Below are 17,567 nucleotides of genomic sequence, written 5' to 3'. Positions count from 1 at the left end.
CTTGTATTTATACTTTCTTTTGTCTCTCATTGATTCGTGGCTTTCTTATACAGTATATGGTGCTAATGTCCCTGCTCTCCTGTTTCGTTACAGGCAGTGGGAGAGTTTTATGTTGACTTTATGTTTTTGGGTGTGGTCTCTGTACGATTGAAAACCCAGTAAAAACTTATACAAAGAACGTGTACACAGCTCCAAGCACCACCAGCAGGAGTGCATGGGAGCCAGAGCAAATGGGAATGTGTACACAGCCAAAGGTTCCCCAAAGTGCAGAATCATTGACTGTGGAGAGCACACCACCCAATGGGGTGGGTGGAGAGGTTTTGCTCTTTTACATCTGTGTTCCAGCTTGCAGCCTCTTTCCCTTGTTCCACTGATCTCAGCCTTGGGAGCCACAGAGAATCGGGCCAGCCCCTCTCTGCACAAACTCACCCTATGCCCTTTTCCTTGATCACTTGATGAAGAGATGAAATCTAGTGACCCACACACAATCAGCCTACACATCTAACTGATAAAGCTCACCCTACTTTATCAGTTGAGCTGCCCACATAACTCACGTTGCAATGTTGGCGTAGCAGGTCTTCCTGGGCGGGACTGCAGGCGCTCTTCAGGGAACTGATGGGCATCATTAAGAACATACTGACTGAGCAGGGGTTTTGCTGCATCAGAACCACCGGGATGATTGTCATCTTGTATTGCTTCTTTCAGGAGCAGGGGAGGGGAATCTGCCCCCATGACCGTTCCTTCTGTTTTCTCCACATATGGGCTTGTAGCAGCCAGCAGTGTTGCCACACCCAAATGAAATAACTGTAAGGAGATTTGCGAAAGCCGTTCAGATGGTGGGTGGGAAATTAATCAACAGCAAACCTGTCAGAGGCAATGCGTAGTGTAAAGTGATACAGGCTCAGAAACTGGTAAAATGGTGTTGGTAAGCACAAAAAAAGGGAAGAAGCCTGCCCTTCGGTTTGGTAGTCTCTCGCTTAGTCTTTGTGATAGACTGGCCCCGGTTGGTGGACAATAGGGTCCTGTCTTGATTAATGGGCATTCGTGTTGGTGACAATCACAAGCCTGAGGAATGTGTCACACCCACTTGTGTGAACTGGGGCTGAAAGGGAACACTTTGTGCAGTCTGAATTTGGCCAGAGAAAGAGAAAACACTTTTGAGTGTTGGAGTTGGCTGGAAAAGTTTGCCAATAGGCTTCCAGCTGGCAAAACCAGCTTTTTAGGGATCTCAGGATGCTGGAGAAATCTTCTTTGGAATTAAACAGTGTGCTTCAGTGTGCCTGAAGAGCATGCATTGCTCTTCAGTTTCAAGTTAGCATCTCTAGTAGTTATGGCAGCTTGGGCTTCTGGAAGTTGCCATTCATGTTCTTCTGAGGGACCCCAAATGATACATCATTACTACACAAACTACACAAACCCCATCTAAACACAGGAAGAGAGAGAACCTGTTGGTCCTCTCCTCAGAAAGGAGATTCCATAGCTATGGATCGCTAAGATAACAAATCATTTCATGAAAGATACAAAACAGGAGCAAGGAGCCTTTTTCAGTCTGAGGCCTACATTATTTTGTAGGCAACATTGGGGGGCCACGTGTCAGGGATGGGTGTAGTCAAAGGCAAAATGGCTGCAACTCTTCTAACAGTTATGATACATACTTTAAAGTCACCTCCACAGACATTGGCATATGCACCGTTAAAACAGCATTGAATAAAAGCCAGCAAACCATGGGCAGTGCCGGATTTACGTATAAGCTAAACAAGCTATAGCTTAGGGCTCCACTCTCTTGCCCCCCCCAAAAAAAAATTAAAGAAAAAAAAACTGGATGTACATTTCCAAAATATAAGATAAAAAAGAAATAAAATAAAATAAAACCTACATACAGCAACAGTGTTTTATGTTGTGTACGGACCTATCAGTTCCATAAATTGCCATATAACATATATTCAGCACAAAAAAACAGCGACAATTTGTTGTTGACAAAGGACAGCTGGACATATAAAGGCCCCCATTACCTTCAGTAGCTTAGGGCCTCATCAAATCTGGCCCTGAACACGGGGGATATAAATCAGCAAAGAAATGCCTGAGTCTTGATCTGGTGCCGAAAAGATTCCTCTGGCACAGACATGGGATCAACACCACTACTAGAGATAAACTTATAAAATGAACAAAGCTTACATATTTATTGAAGGAATTAGCTCCATAAGGGAAGGAAGTGTTGCTTTTCAGCTAGTAGGATAAAGATTGCTTATTGGCAGACTCCTTCATTCTCGAGGGTCACATATCTTTTGTTGCAATTCCAAATGTTGAAGGGGGACCTCTTCTTCAGCTAAATAATAATTCCTCAGTAGCTTTTTCCTCAGGCCATTTCCCCCTTACCTTCACCCAAGCCAAACCACACACAGTTACATATGGCAGTTTCCCTCTACCTCACACTTCTCTTTCTGCTTCTGGCTTTTGGGCTGGCTTAACTTTGGCCAGGGCTGCTTGCTCAGGTTATCCTTCTGGTCAGGAGTCCTCTAGTGCTGGGCTCTGCAATGACGATCAGATGATAGTAGGAATGCAGGATAAATTTGAACCAGTTCGCAAAGGCAAATCTATCAAATTCACTTTCCAAAACCATTATGTGAACCAAAATGCAGCTACCTTGTGAAATTTTTTACATATCTGAATTTTGGGGTGCATTTCTCCAACCAAACAATGCTTGCAAAAATGTGTATACTGAGGGAAAGTGTGCCCAAACAGGATTATATTACTGAAAACAATATACAAATGTGCATTTTACCACAGGAAATTGCTTGCAAAAATGGGTACCTTAATCAAAACTGCATATAACAATGTATTTATTAGAATGAATCTATTCAAAAATGCTGGTGAATTCTCAATAGATTTTTTTTAAAAAAATGCAAATTGATGCAGAAATGCGGAGAACTGAATTTAAGATTGAAAATAATGAAAGGCTGAGAGAATTGAAATTGATAGGTCCTTCCATCCCTAGTTGACAGTGCATCCCCAGTACAAACTATCAGCTGACTGTTAGTGTTTCAGAAGTTCTGGGTATTCCATTTGTGATTTGATTTAAAATCATGTGAGCAGAAACAGGTCACCAAAGATCACTGTAATGTCAGGTGATTGACAAGTGAGTTAAATTGGAAGCCCTACTGATTTGATTCAGGCCCAAGAACTCTAAAAGAATGATATGTGATTTGTAAAAGGATTTTCTATTAATTATCATCATTTGAGCGAGCTAATAAGAAGTAACTTTTAGTTGGAGAGGTTCCAAAGGCTACAACTTCATCTTAGTAAAACATCATTTTGAGGCTGGTTGACTACAACCTTCCAAGTGCTTCTGTATCAGGCTTTACAGATGCTATACATACCGGTATTAGATATTGATGGAAAGTGTGTGTGCGTGGGGGGTTATATCCAGACTATCCAGAAGGTGGAGACAAGTGGCCTATTCTGGTCAGAGTTTAGCAGTATCTGAAAGGAACTACAGTGGTACCTCGGTTTATGAACACAATTGGTTCCAGAAGTCTGTTCATAAACTGAAGCGTTCATAAACTGAAGCGAACTTTCCCATTGAAAGTAATGGAAAGTGGATTAATCCGTTCCAGATGGGTCCGTGGAGCACTTAAACTGAAGCGTTCATAAACTGAAGCATGGGTGTAATTGGTTCCGGAAGTCTGTTCATAACCTGATGCGTTCATAAACTGAAGCGAACTTTCCCATTGAAAGTAATGGGAAATGAATTAATCCGTTCCAGATGGGTCCGCAGTGTTCATAAACCGAAAATTCATAAACCGAGGTGTTCATAAACCGAGGTTCCACTGTATCCCATTTTCAAGCTGAGATTTTGGCAATAAAATGGTCAGAAACAAAGGAGGTTCATGATTATATGGGCTATGCTATTTATTTTTATAGTATCCTACTCAGATCAGTATCTTACACAGAGAAATATCCCACTTATTTATTCATATAGTGCTTGATGTAATTGAACTCACTACATGATTTGCACAAAAACAATAAAAATACAATATTCGATAAAATGTCATTTTAAATAGCTAGATAAAAGCAAGATAAAAGCGAAGCAAAACAACATATCACAAATAAAACTGACCAGTGTACAAAACAAAAAATTATAAACTAAGAGTCAAGAGTCTAAAAAAGAAAAAAAAATCTAATTCTAATAAAAAATGGTTGGTCAGCAACTGATTCTTTCCAAAATACAATCTATTGCCCCCCAAAAGTTGCAACAGATCTAAATCACCCTGGAAGAAAAGGATCTATGGAGAGGTTTACCAGAAATAGTCAAAAGTAAATTGCGAGCCAGTTACATATTAGAAAGGCAATCTTTGCCACTACATGTTCTTCTGTCTAGAGGACACTAAAAGCCCCACCTTTTATTATTTCCATTCAGATTACCATTGTCTGCCATGCAAGAATGTTTTTCCCTTTCTGTCCAAAGCTGTTGCCCTATCCTTGGCTACACACTTTTCAGCATGAGGATGACAACTGCCACTCCCATATTTGACACACCCCATGCTTCGGCAGCCAGTGCAGGAGAGGTTTGTGCTGAGCGAAGGAGCGACGGCACCACAAATGAAAATAGGGGAAAGTGCAAACATCTGCCCCGTTGTCATCTCCGAAACATTGGTGGATAGTGCAGTGGTGTCGCTGCCGGTTCACAAAGCCGTAGAGAATGAGGGCTTGCAGTTGAGTGTAATAATAGCAGAGTCTTGGAAGCGTGCCCCCGGTTTCCAGTCTTTCCTGCTCATCATTTACAAGCCTGGAAACGGTTCGCTGCATTTTGAAAAACGACGCTAGAAATCATCTCAGGGTGTACCCCAGCCGGGGATGAGTTCTCCCAAGCCGGTGCATTCCCTTGTCCTGACAAGAGGGCTTAAGATGACTGCGAGGAAGAACCATCACTAACAGTTCTGACGGTCTCCGTCCTTTGCTTCCCAACAGGCTCGCTGTTCATTCAGTGTCAGGAGGACCTGAGTCACCAGGAAGGCATCCATGGAATGGAGACATCCAACTCAGCCTCCGAATGACATCCAGACGCCAGCAAAACACAGAGAGCAGGAATTCTTTGGGCCAAACTACTAGCCGTGACAGGGAAGCCACAGGTGGTCTTCATAGGATTGCCCTTTTCACATTTAAAGCAGAGGCTGGAGGCGTCTATTTTTTAATTTTTCTTTTTTTACAGCAGAAGGCCACACAGATGAGGGGAGCTGAACCCTGCCTTGCCTCCCTGTTGCTGCAAGCCCAGGTTTGGAACTTGCGTGGAGTTTCCAATAGTTGAAGTCAGCTAGATTGGGGAGGAAAGCTTGTACGGTATATACTGTATCCCAAGGGAATACATTTTTTTGCATACCTTCAACTGTACATAGATATACATGTCATTTTCAATGCTATACATGTCATGTTCAATGCTATATAAGTCACTTACATTTATAATCATATTGTACTACTTTGGCTATGTGTTTAATAAAATATTGAGTTCTTGCAATGTGAAAAATGAAGATTATGGTGAAAAGTGAAAAACATGAATTGCAAAAAAAGAGAAACCAACAACAACCCAGTGCTTACAGAACAAAAACGACTTCAGCTATGAAATCAGCATTGAAAGAACATATAAGAACAGTTGAAAAATCTCATGCAACAGAAAATGGGGGGGGGAGTTCCCCAGTGAGCTGGGACTTTCCAGTGGAGGACAAGGTAGAAATCTTAAATAAATAAATAAAAATAGCATGGTAGGCTATGAAATGTCTGTAATGTTAAGGTGGTTTCCCACTTCACCGCCAATCCTGTAGGATAGCCCAGTAGCTCTAAGGAATCCATCCTTGTACATAAGAGTATAAGAAGAGCCTGCTGGATCAGGCCAATGGCCCATCAAGTCCAGGGACATGTTCTCACAGTGGCCACCCAGGTGCCTATGGGAAACCCACAAGTAGGAAGCAAGCATAAGATCATTCTCTTCTCCTGTGGTTTCCAGCAACTGGTATTCAGAAGCATTACCGCTTCCAACCATGGATGCAGAGCATCGCCATTGTGGCCAGTAGCTATCGATAGCCTGGTCCTCCATTCATTTGTCCAATCCTCCTTTAAAGTCACCCAAGTTGGTGGCCATCATGCCTCCTGTGGGAGCGAGTTCCATAGTTTAAGGATGCACTGGGTGAAGAAGTACTTTCTTCTAACTGTTCTGAATCATCCAACATTCAGCTTCAGCGGATGTCCGTGAGTTCTAGAGTTATGTGAAAATGAATGAATGAATGAATTCTCTATCCGCTTTCTCCATAACATGCATAATTTTTTATTAATATTATTAATTTATTATTTATACCCCGCCCATCTGGCCGGGTTCCCCCAGCCACTCTGGGCGGCTTGCAACAAAATATTAAAATACAGAAATCCATCAAACATTAAAAGCTTCCCTAAACAGGGCTGCCTTGAGATGCCTTCTAAAGGTCTGGTAGTTGTTGTTCTCTTTGACCTCTAGTGGGAGGGCATTCCACAGGGTGGGTGCCACTACCGGGAAGGCCCTCTGCCTGGTTCCCTGTAACTTGGCTTCTCGTAGCGAGGGAACCGCCAGAAGGCCCTCGGCGCTGGACCTCAGTGTCCGGGCAGTGTCCGGGAATTTTTGTCAACTTCATGTTTTATAAACTCCATAATTTTTAATAAATATCATGACACCTCTTTGAGCTCATCCAGACTTCTGTTTGGGCTGTGATTTGTAGGTACAGGCCCATGCTTCCCAGCAGGTGTGCCCATTCCAGGGGACAGAGGTGTCATCAGCCCCCTCCCCCCATCAAAGGCAGACAGACTCCTCCTGTGCACAAGAGAGGCAAAGCCACAGCCATTGAAGCTGCCCAGAACTGAGCAAGGCCTCCTCCCTACAATGCCTGTGTGTCATGTGACATGCATTGCACACATGATGTCATAGACATGTGTTGTGCATGCCCCTCCCTATTGGCTTCACCCAATCTTTGGCTCAAGGCGGCACCTCTATTTCCCGGGTCTGAGCATTGTGGGTTTTTTTGTCCCACCACTTTCTCCAGGAAAACCCACCATTTGCTACTGAATTGGAGCAAGTGTCAATCTGCAGAAAACCCAACGGACATTTGTTCTATTCAGCAGGAAACAATTACTGCTCCCAAGTTTTCTTCAGTTGCCTTTTCTCAAAACTAAAAAGTCTCAACTTTTTTCCATAAGGGTGTTACTCCAACCATTTGATTATTTTGGTTGCCAAAGGGGTTCTCTCTTTTTCTACCATCCCAAAAGATTAATCCAACCTCCAGAAATTCATGGAAATTGCTGGGCTATTTCCCTCCTAGTTTAAACCCTCCTAAACTCAAATTTTATGCTGTCAAACACACACATTGCTTGAGATTCATCAGAAGGAAGACTGCTTTCCCCCAAATAATTCTGAACGAACTCTCACCTGTTTCTGCATATGTATTCTGGTGAGTTCTTCCACATGGAAGAAAAAGGGGGTGTTGTTTTCCTGTTCCCATCAGTAGGACACACATTTTGCTTCTGTAAATTTACATGTATTTTGTGTGTGTCCTGCTCTTAGCATACAGAAGGAGCTATAGTATTCTTTTGCAAAGTGCATACCTGTTGTGTGTGTGATTAAAAACAAGTTGAAATCAATTTCAGCAATGGACAACCATGGGCCAGCCAGCCATCAACACACACAGCTACCTTTACGAACATTTGTTTGTTTATATTTATTGCATTTATATCCCACTTAATGCGGTAAAGCAGAGTGCAAAGTACAAAGTAGCTACAGATATTCACAATAATCTCAGTTTGTATTGTAAGCAGATGACCATTCTTAGGATCAAAAATGCTTACCTCCAAATAAATTTTCATATTGTAAGTTAGGCAAATCTGTCAGACATATACTGTAGTTCAATTCCATCACTACTCAATACAGTATGAAAACAAGTGAGTTAAAAGACAGCTCTGTGGAAGTCATACAAGGTGATGACAGACACTGGTTACACAGTGAACGTTGAAGAGCTTGTTAAACATCTGATTATAGAACCGTTGGGAAACTTTCAAGAAAATGATGCAAAAATGTTGTGAGAAGTTATGAACAGGAGATGCAAAAAGCAAAGCAGCGCTGAAAGTAAGTTAATAGAAACTCAGCCTTCTAGGGAAATGAAGTGGTCTAAAGCTCATGGAAACGGCACCAAGATAAAATAGAAAAAATATTTTGAAGAGAGATGGCATTGCCATCTGCAAGTTGAGTTGAGCTGAGTACATCAAATTTCTGAGACACATTTTTCTTTATATACAAAATTCAGAAGAAGACAATAATACAAAACAGTATAAAGCAAGGGTGAGCAAATTTTGGCCCTCCAGATGTTGTTGGACTCTAATATTAGCCCAGTCAACATGGCCAAGAATCAGAGCTGGTGGCAACTGCAGTCCAGTAACATCTGGGCACCACATTGGCTATCCTGAGTATAAGCAATATTAGGATATCTTAACAAGCATACCAACTCAGCAAACAAAACATCAGGGAAAATTAGGGGAGGGGGTTATTGGTTTGTTCTTGTTCTTGTTTGTATTATATATTTTATGTTTTTATCTTGTTAACTGCCCTGAGATCTATGGATGAAGGGTGGTCTACAAAATTAATAAACAACAACAACAACAACTGAAGAAAGGCTTGAAAGTGATCATCACATTCCATCAGATGCCTGGAGTGGAGGAATGTCTTAATGGGGGCATTAAAAAATGACCGTCAGCACCAAGCAGGCCTTGTTGGCAGATCATTCCACAGATGATGATGACAATGCCCAAAAACATGCAAGATTGTGATCTCATGCAGGTCACATGACTCACATGGGAACACAGCCCAGAAGATATGTGTCTCAGTTTTCGGCTTCAACATGTTGAAATGTATTTGATGATGATTTATTAAATTTATCAGTTGCTTTTTTGCCAGTGCAATTCAAAGTGTCAGAAGTGATCCTTCAATGCCTTCCACAGATGCTGCCTCAAGAATATTTTTGGTATGACATGGCAGGACAGAGTCTCAAATAAAGATGTGCTCTCCCAAGCCCACATTCCCTGCATGTTCACACTCCTGTCTCAGTGATGTCTATGCTGGCTTGGTCATGTCCACAGAATGGAAGATGGCAGGATCCCCAAGGACTTGCTCTACGGGGAGGTGCCTTCATGCACCAGGCATGTTGTCAGACCAACTGTGTGTTCCAAAGATGCCTGCAAACATGACATGAAGCCTGGCAACATTAACCACACCATGTACAAATCCCTTTGCTGAAAAGGCCTTTGTAACACACACCCCAAGCATCTCTCAGAAGGGGTACTTCAGGCCTTGGCCTAAGGGGATGGGAGGGGATGGGGAGTTTTATAGAGGGAATATTGAAGTTCCACATCATGTAAAACTTTATAGGTTAGAACCAGCAGTTTCGATGGATTCTAGACATCTATAGGCAGCAATTGCAGCAAGACCACAGTGGGCATTATAAGATCAACTTTTTGCACCACCAGCAGTTCCCAAACTATCTTCAGGGACCCATATAAAGCACACTGTAGTAATATAACCTGAAGATTACCAGACCCTCTGAAGCTATGTTGTCCCTGTCCAGATATGGGTATAGCTGGGCCACCACCCAAAGCTGCTAGAAGGCACCCATACCTTAGGTGACAATAATGGACATGGGGAGGATCCGCAAGCCATGGACCACGTGCTTTGTAGGTTGCAGGGTGATGGAGCCACATCCAGAACAGACGGAGCAAAACTCATGTGGTCAGGAGGACTACACGCTAACAGCACCTCTGTCTTATCTGGACTGAACTTGAGTTTGCTGTTCCTCATCCAGTCCATCATTGTGGCTGGGCACCGATTCAGCACATCCACTGCCTCACTTCCTGAAGATGAGCAGGGAAAGTAAAGCTGTGTGCAATCAACCCAGTCACAACGACACACTCCAAATTACCTCTTTTGTACGTTACATACCGATCTTACAGCATGGAGGATATTACCAACACTTGCAAAACGTCATGTTGCGGAATCCATGGGACCAAACGATACTCTCCAAGAACCGCCTTCTGGAGACGGCTATACAAGTATGAGCAGATTCACTGGAAAGTAGTGCCCTTCACTTTCAACTCCAGAAGGATACAGTGGTTGATGGTATCACAGCAATTAAATCAAGGACGCCAAACATAAGGATAGTGAGATATTAAAGATATGGAAAGAGAGTATCACTGCAATGTTAAAAAGAGTCACTGACATCATGGGTCATATCCTAACACATTGCACTTCAATGGAATCTCATGATCTGATGTCAGAGGTGAACTTTGACACCTACAGATTCCTCATTCATCTGGTCACAAAACAGTAAAAGGAGGAAGTAGGAGTGCAAATAAGTTTGCTTTTTCCCCGCTAGGGAGAAAGAAGCCAGCCATGTTTATAAATCATATCATTTACTTTACAACTATGAGACACTTCTGGCCAAGTCCGACACCCATTTAATCTGCAAGAGGGATGTGGTTTATTAGAAGAGTGCCACCTTCTGTCAGTGCTGGTCATTTCTTAGTGCCTTATAATGACAGGATGAACACTGTGAGTCTGCTGATAAAAATAGGAGGAGCAATTTAGAGACAGATATTGGCTTGGCATTCTAGACATGGAGCAAATGGAGAACTGAACCTTTCACAAAGCCACAGAGATGGGAAGGCAACCCAGATAAAGGTAGAAAGGAATTTGGAGGAATTGGAGTGTCTTGGATGAATTAACCTCTCCTCCAAGAAGAAGCCTTTTTCCTTCCAATTACGAATTTATTCATTATGCATCAGCAAAGGCAACACCAAAACAGGGGGGGGGAGTCGAGACAAAGCAGTCCAGCCATTTTTAAAGCACTCTGCAGCAAAAAGGCCTACCATTTCAGAGGATATGCACAAGATGTAGCAAAGTTCTGAACAGTGCAAGGGCACAAGGCAGGAAGTGTTGAAAAGCAGGGTGTTTGGGTGTCATGTGTCATACTCAGACTGTGAAAGAATTGACCACAGCAATGGATGGCCAGTTTTTTCACATGATTATTTCCCCCACCCACCCACCCACCCACATTTTGTAAATACAAAGACCGTCCCTGGAAAATAAACTGACTTATTTATGGGGCAAATGTCCTTTTCAAAATAGATTTAGGAGCTGATATCACAGTTAATTTTGAAGGAGGGCCTGTGCAGGATTCCAGACCTTGGGTGCTTTACAACACAAACAAGGTATGAAGAAGAGCATATTTTGTTCTCTCTCTGTGCGATATGAGGTCATTGCCCAGACAATTTGCTCAGTCATGGAGCACGGCCAGAAAAAGGAGGACTACTGGGAAATGTAGACTATTAAAAGGTGATCTTGTGGACATAGTTTTAACTGAGGATGTGTGCCAAATGGACTTTTTTGGAGCAGAATGATGTTTCCACTAGAAAATACGTTTGTAATATTTTTATTTTTTAAATGATAAGATCAAATGAAATGTTGAATAATGCAGAGGTTACATTTGCATGGCAGGTGTTAGAATGCCGACAAGTCAGTGCGCTGAAGAGCAGCAGTCAGGGCCAGATGCAGCCAAGGTACGCAATTCAGGTCAAAGCCAGCAGTCAGGGTCAGATAAAGCCGAAGTACACAGTCCAGGTCAGTCAGATATGCTTAGAATAGAACCAACAAGTTATCGGATAGATACTCAAATTAAGGAAGATGGAAGTGAACAAAAATATAAATATAATATATTTGAGGGATATATAATTACTAAAAAGAATCATATTGAGGAAGAAACACAATGGAAGTTTCTTTTTATTGTGTGATATTTTCTTTTTTCTTCATTGTACTTCGAATTTGTACTTTCTTTTCTTTCTTTTTTCTTTTCTCCTTTTTTTCCCTTTGTATTTTGTATGTTTTGTGCTTTTGATTTGCTTGTTATCATTTTACCTTTTTGCTTTTTGATTTTGACCATTATATGTAAATTATTGTTATCTTATACATTATCATTTGTATGACTTTTTAAAAGAAGAAATAAAGATGTTTTTAAAAAAATTTAAAAAAACAATATTGTTCGTAATAATATCTTAGGCTCTGAACTTAAGGTCTTTTGTTCTCAAAGTGTTACTAATAGCTTTCTATATTTGATTCCTGAAACTTCTTGCATAAATCCTTTCTAGCTTTCTCACACATCTAATAAAACTCAGATTATTATTTTTTCAACCATTTAACCATTTTAAGTCATGCTTATATTATTCCTGGGGTTTGATGCCATTGTGAACCCATTTTCCTGCAATCCAGAAGTCTTAATGTATCCTGTTAAGTTTTTCTAATAGGAAAAATTGTACTCTTCCCTAGAAATTTCATTTTGTAAAACTCTTGCAAAGTTTTTTTTTTTTTAAAGCATGCTGGACATGGTTTTTAGGGCCTGTAACCAAACCATGGTGGTCACCAACCTTGAGGGCCCATGTGGAATTCTGAGAAAGTGCAATGGGCACCATCACCAAATGGCTGCCAAGTGGGCGTGGCATATCTCAAAATGGCTGCCACATGTAAATCATAAAGCAAAGTCCTGGTATACTTAACTGCAAAAGTGTAAAAACCAACAGGGAAATAATATGTACGTGTTTATATGGCTGCCTTTCTGTGTGCTCCCTCTGTATGTATGAGCAAGTGGGAAATGCCACAGAGTGGGGAGTAGCCAGGCTGAAAATCCCTGTACAGTGGTACCTCTAGTTATGAACTTATTTCGTTCTGGTGGTCCGTTCTTAACCTGAAATTGTTCTTAACTAGAGGCGTGCTTTTGCTAAGGGGGCCTCTTGCTGCCGCTGCGTCGCCAGGACACAATTTCTGTTCTTATCCTGGGGCAAAGTTAGCAGAGGTTAGCAGAGTTTGTAACCTGAGGCGTTTGTAACTCGAGATACCACTGTATGCATGTATGTAGCCATCATTATGCACAATGGTTACCTGGAGAGAGAGAGAGTTAAGAAGAAGACCAAGGCAGTTGTGTCAGTTAGATTTCCACTGAGATGCGCCCCCCCCCATATCTATGGGGTAAGACTGTGTTCAATATAGCACTTTCTGAAGAGTTACGGTTATGTTGTATCCACAAAGGAAATTTTGAGAAACAATGCCACATGATAGTTGAGACACCTCATGCAGTAAGTTTCATGAGAAGGTGGAGGGGAAAAACAGAGACATGTTGTTATTTATAGCTCAGTCATTGGGCTATCTGTGCCCATAAATAGAAAACGCAGCAAGTTCTAGTTTATGGAAGCGTTTCCTATACAGCTGTGACCTGTAGGCATAAGAGTGGGATTAGAGTCACTGTGGTCATGAAGGAGAATTTGACGTGACTTTGTCATGTGTCTGGAAGACACCACAGAGAAGCTAATTTAGAGTGGTTTTCATGACCACATGGGTGTTAATCTTTGCATGTTTTTAGATCACTATAGCACCCATTTCCTTGGGGCTGTTGAACAAGATCATCAGGTGACATACAGTATGCTGACTCTTCACAAAGTATGGTTACCGCATGATGTGATAGGAAGCATCAAAGCCACAATGGAGATTCCTTTGCTGTTAGGAATGTGACTTAGATAGGTTTCCTTTTAATGGAAACCTATCTAATTCACAGTTCCAGAAATAATATACAAACAAAAAACTCAGCTAACCTTGAAGCTTCACACTTCTCTGAATTTTGCGATGCAATTCTCCAACCAAAAATGTTCACAAAATTAGGTATGCTACGGGAAAGTGTGCATAAAAAATGTATCTATCAGTGAAAATATACAAATGCATTATTTTAGGGACAATTGCTTGCTAGAATGTGCGTATTTAGAGACATGCACACTAAAATATTGACAAATTCTTCTGAGGGCCTTTTAAAACAAACAAATAAATCACAAACTGATGCGAGAATGTGGCAAATTGAATTGGATTAGTCCTCTCCCATCTGCTATGCTCATTTTGTTCAGAGCACTTCAGATGGAACTGCCCAAATTTGGCAACAGCATCTAGGTACCCTGAGACCTGTTCCTCCATGCCTTCTGCAAGAAGGGAGAGAGGTCACTTCCTCCCCGGTATTTTTTCATTGCTCCACAATAGGACCTGCCCACACAGCTATTGCATTTGGACACTGGTGTTTTTTGCTGCCCAAGGAGAGATATGGCCTACTTATTGCCCAGCACAGAAAGCCCAATACTCCCTCCAGCCAAGATATACTATTTCCAGATGACTGGCAGGTGTGGAAGGCACCTTTCCCCTTCTGGCCTGGTCTTGTTAACTCATAGGAGTGCTGATCACAACACAAACACTCCCAAGAACTTTCTGTAGCACAGCTCCAGGCCACCACATATGCCACCAACCCTGAATGTTCTCCATTTAGATAGAATGCAGGCAACTCCCTGAGTTACAAAACCTCCTGGTTTTTGGCAGAGGGAAGCAGCAAGTATAATATTCTAGGTCTTTGCTCAGTAGCATCTAATGGAAGCAATGGGTGCATATGACACTGTGGCACCCAAAAGAGGAAGAGAGAACAAAGACTAGACAAAAGCATGAAAGGGTAGCGATCCCAAACTCATAGCCTGGGTCTGCTTTTTACAGCAAGTATGCCAACAAAACAAGTCCCATCTTGTATCTGCCATAGAATCAGAAGGAATCCCTATTGTATTATTGTAACTCACTCTACGTGCCCTTGAGACGGACCCAGAAATTCCAGCAGGTGCAGAATGCTGCAGCAAGACTCTTTACGGGGTCCTCACCGCGGGATCACATTCACCTGGTGCTATACCAGCTGCACTGGCTCCTGGTGGAGTACAGGATCTGGTTTAATGTGCTGGTTTTAACCTTTAAAGCCCTATACGGCCTAGGACCCTTGTACCTGCAGGCAGGGCCGGCTCTACATAGACCCCCGGTGGCGCAGTGCACCACGGCGGGGGGCTGGCAAGCTGGGCGCCGGCCTGGCAAGGAGGGCGCCGCACGGCGAAGCCACGCAGAAACCAATTACGCCCTGCGAGGGCGGGGCGGGCGGCGGAGCGATCTCCGCCCCTCAGCACCAGGGCGCGCGATCTGCTCAAGACGGCCCTGCCTGCAGGACTGCCTCTCCTGGTATGTCTCAAGGAGGACCTTACTGTCTTCAAATAAAAACATATTGGAGATCCTGGACCACAGGGAGGTTAGGCTGGCCTCGACCAGAGCCAGGGCCTTTTTAGCCGTGGCCCCGATCTGGTGGAATGCTCTGTCACAAGAGACCAGGCCGGGCCCTGCGGAACTTGGACATCTTTCCACAGGGCCTGCAAGACGGAGCTGTTCTACCAGGCCTTTGGCCAAGGTACAGTATGACCCCCTCTCTCCTTCTGTAATCCTCATAGAACTCTAGCCCTATGGTTGCCATTAATTTGATTCTGAATTGATTTTAGAATGTATTTTAATTAATTGACTGTGTGATTTTATGTACACTATGCTATTTTTACTTGCTGTTAGCCGCTCTGAGCACAGCTTTGGCCGGGAGGGCGGGATATAAAGAAAAAAATATTGTTATGGTTATCGTTGTTGTTATTGTTATTGTTATTATTACCAATGTAATCATTATCCTTCTCCTTCCAAGGTAGTCAGATGCTTTGGAATAGGATATGTGCACTGCTTTAGCAACATTTCCCTAGGCTCCGTGCCCAGCTACTAGCTGTCGGATCTTATTCCCTCACTGTTCATGATATGTAGGTGGAATGTGGGAGGTGGAATTCCCCGTTTAATATCTTTGTAACAAATATCTTCCTATATGCCAGAGGAACTCTGCTTCCTGCAGCACCTACTCACTGCTGTGTTGTAAGTTCCCTGTGATGAGCAAGTCAATTGCCTAGGGTCAAGTCTAGGAGGAAGAAGAATAGTTTGAAACCACAATGGTTTTGCGAGAGAGAGAAAAACATCAGTTTCCGAACTCAGCATTTCTGCACTTTGGTGTGCCTTTAATTCATTTGTATAATAGCTTCTTCTTTCACAGTATTGGGAGTTTCACAGACCATGGAATGATCTTGCAGGAACTATACTGGTGAAGGGACTCAGAGGGGCAGAGGCGGACTTGGAAACAAACTTGACCTTGCTAGATCCTGCACATTCCCTTAACAAGCAAAGAGTTAAGTCATTGGATGCATCAAAAACTCGGTTTTAGCACTCTGCTAAAGAAGTGGGTTTTATACATATCTGCTCAGGTGGAGTTCATTGTTGGAGTGTATGGAAATGCATCCCATTGCTTAAGGATTCATTTTTTCCTGGACTTCAATATAAGTTAGCACAGCATCACAGTTATATACAAATGCCCAACTCCTCCAGGAAATATGTTCAAATGATACCACATCTATACTGTATGTTTAAATCAGTATCATCACACAGATGGTCACAGCTTCCCGCAAAGTATTCTGGGATCTGTAGTTTGTTAAGGAGACCCCTATTCCCCTCACAAAGCTGCTGTTCCCAGAGTTCCCTGGGAAGAGGAATTGACTCTTAAACCACCCGGGAACTGTAGCTCCGTGAGGGGTATAGGGGCATCCTAACAACTCTTAGCACCTTAACAAACCACAGTTTCCAGGTTTATTTAGGGGAAGTCATGACTGTTTATAAAGTGCTCTGATAGGGCTTTAAATGTAGCCTATACTGAGTCTGATACTGCAGCACAAACTGAGCCTCCACTTTATACATCTCCTTCTCTGAGGCTGGTGACTTCATCACAGCTGTTAGATACGGGTGAGGAGGAGCTGCAGGGTGGAGTTTCTCTTAAAAATCTGGCTTAACTCCTCAGGGTGGGAATTGGCTTCAGAACAGATTGTTGTTCAGTTCTAATAGACCAAGATTTAAAGCGCTCAGGGAACATACGGGGATGGAAATATCTTGGCACCTGTTATGATAACAGGAAGAGAAACCCTTAATGGAATGACGGTGCTTAATATCACCCTCTTTACCAGACTGTAAACACTGACATAACTCACCCTAAGCCTTTGGGGAAGCTGGACTACGGTATCAGTATAGACATTTTAAACAAGTCTGCTAGGCTCATGTGTTCTAGCTGGCAATTTCCCAGCTCTGGATTTGGAATTTGCATACTGTTGCTTCACAGCCTGTCTCAGGTTATCAAATTCTGATATAAGTACACAACAATTCCTCAGCAGCACAGAGGGGGCTTTTCCAGACTGCACACAGAAGTCACAAACTGCTTTGTACGTCTTGGTTTTGATGTGAACTCTGTGCAGCTGCTGATTTTTTAAATGCATTAATGCTTTTTACTTTATGATGATCTTGCAAGTTACCTTAAGGACTCAAGTCCAAAGGCAGGAGAGATATCTTCTAATTGTATTACCAACCACCTATTTAGTCTTGTGTGCCTAGCCCAAGGTCCTCTGGTTACAGCCAGAGATGTACTGAATGGGGCAGAGACGGGGAAGGTGACTAAATCATACAGATGCCGCTGTGTTCGCCTTGTCCGGCCACAGCACTGGGAGCAGGAGGCCAGACCCTGGGCATGGTGCAGATGGCTGATATAAACAGCATTGTT

The 17,567-nt window shown here is 42.6% G+C and overlaps 1 protein-coding gene across 1 annotated transcript in view; it reads right to left on the bottom strand.

Moving 5' to 3' along the window:
• The window catches only part of EPS8L3 (EPS8 signaling adaptor L3), an 83,609-nt gene extending 82,935 nt beyond the window's left edge, over positions 1-674 (bottom strand). The window contains exon 1 of the mRNA XM_088674118.1: positions 555-674. The gene's annotated coding sequence lies outside the window, so the exon portion shown is untranslated. The remainder of the gene's footprint in view (positions 1-554) is intronic.
• Between the last annotated feature and the right edge of the window lie 16,893 nt (positions 675-17,567).

Source organism: Zootoca vivipara, chromosome 7 (genome assembly GCF_965207765.1).
Source record: "Zootoca vivipara chromosome 7, rZooViv2.hap1.1, whole genome shotgun sequence".
NCBI classification, from domain to species: Eukaryota; Metazoa; Chordata; class Lepidosauria; order Squamata; family Lacertidae; genus Zootoca; species Zootoca vivipara.
This window is presented reverse-complemented; position numbering and strand designations above follow the sequence as displayed.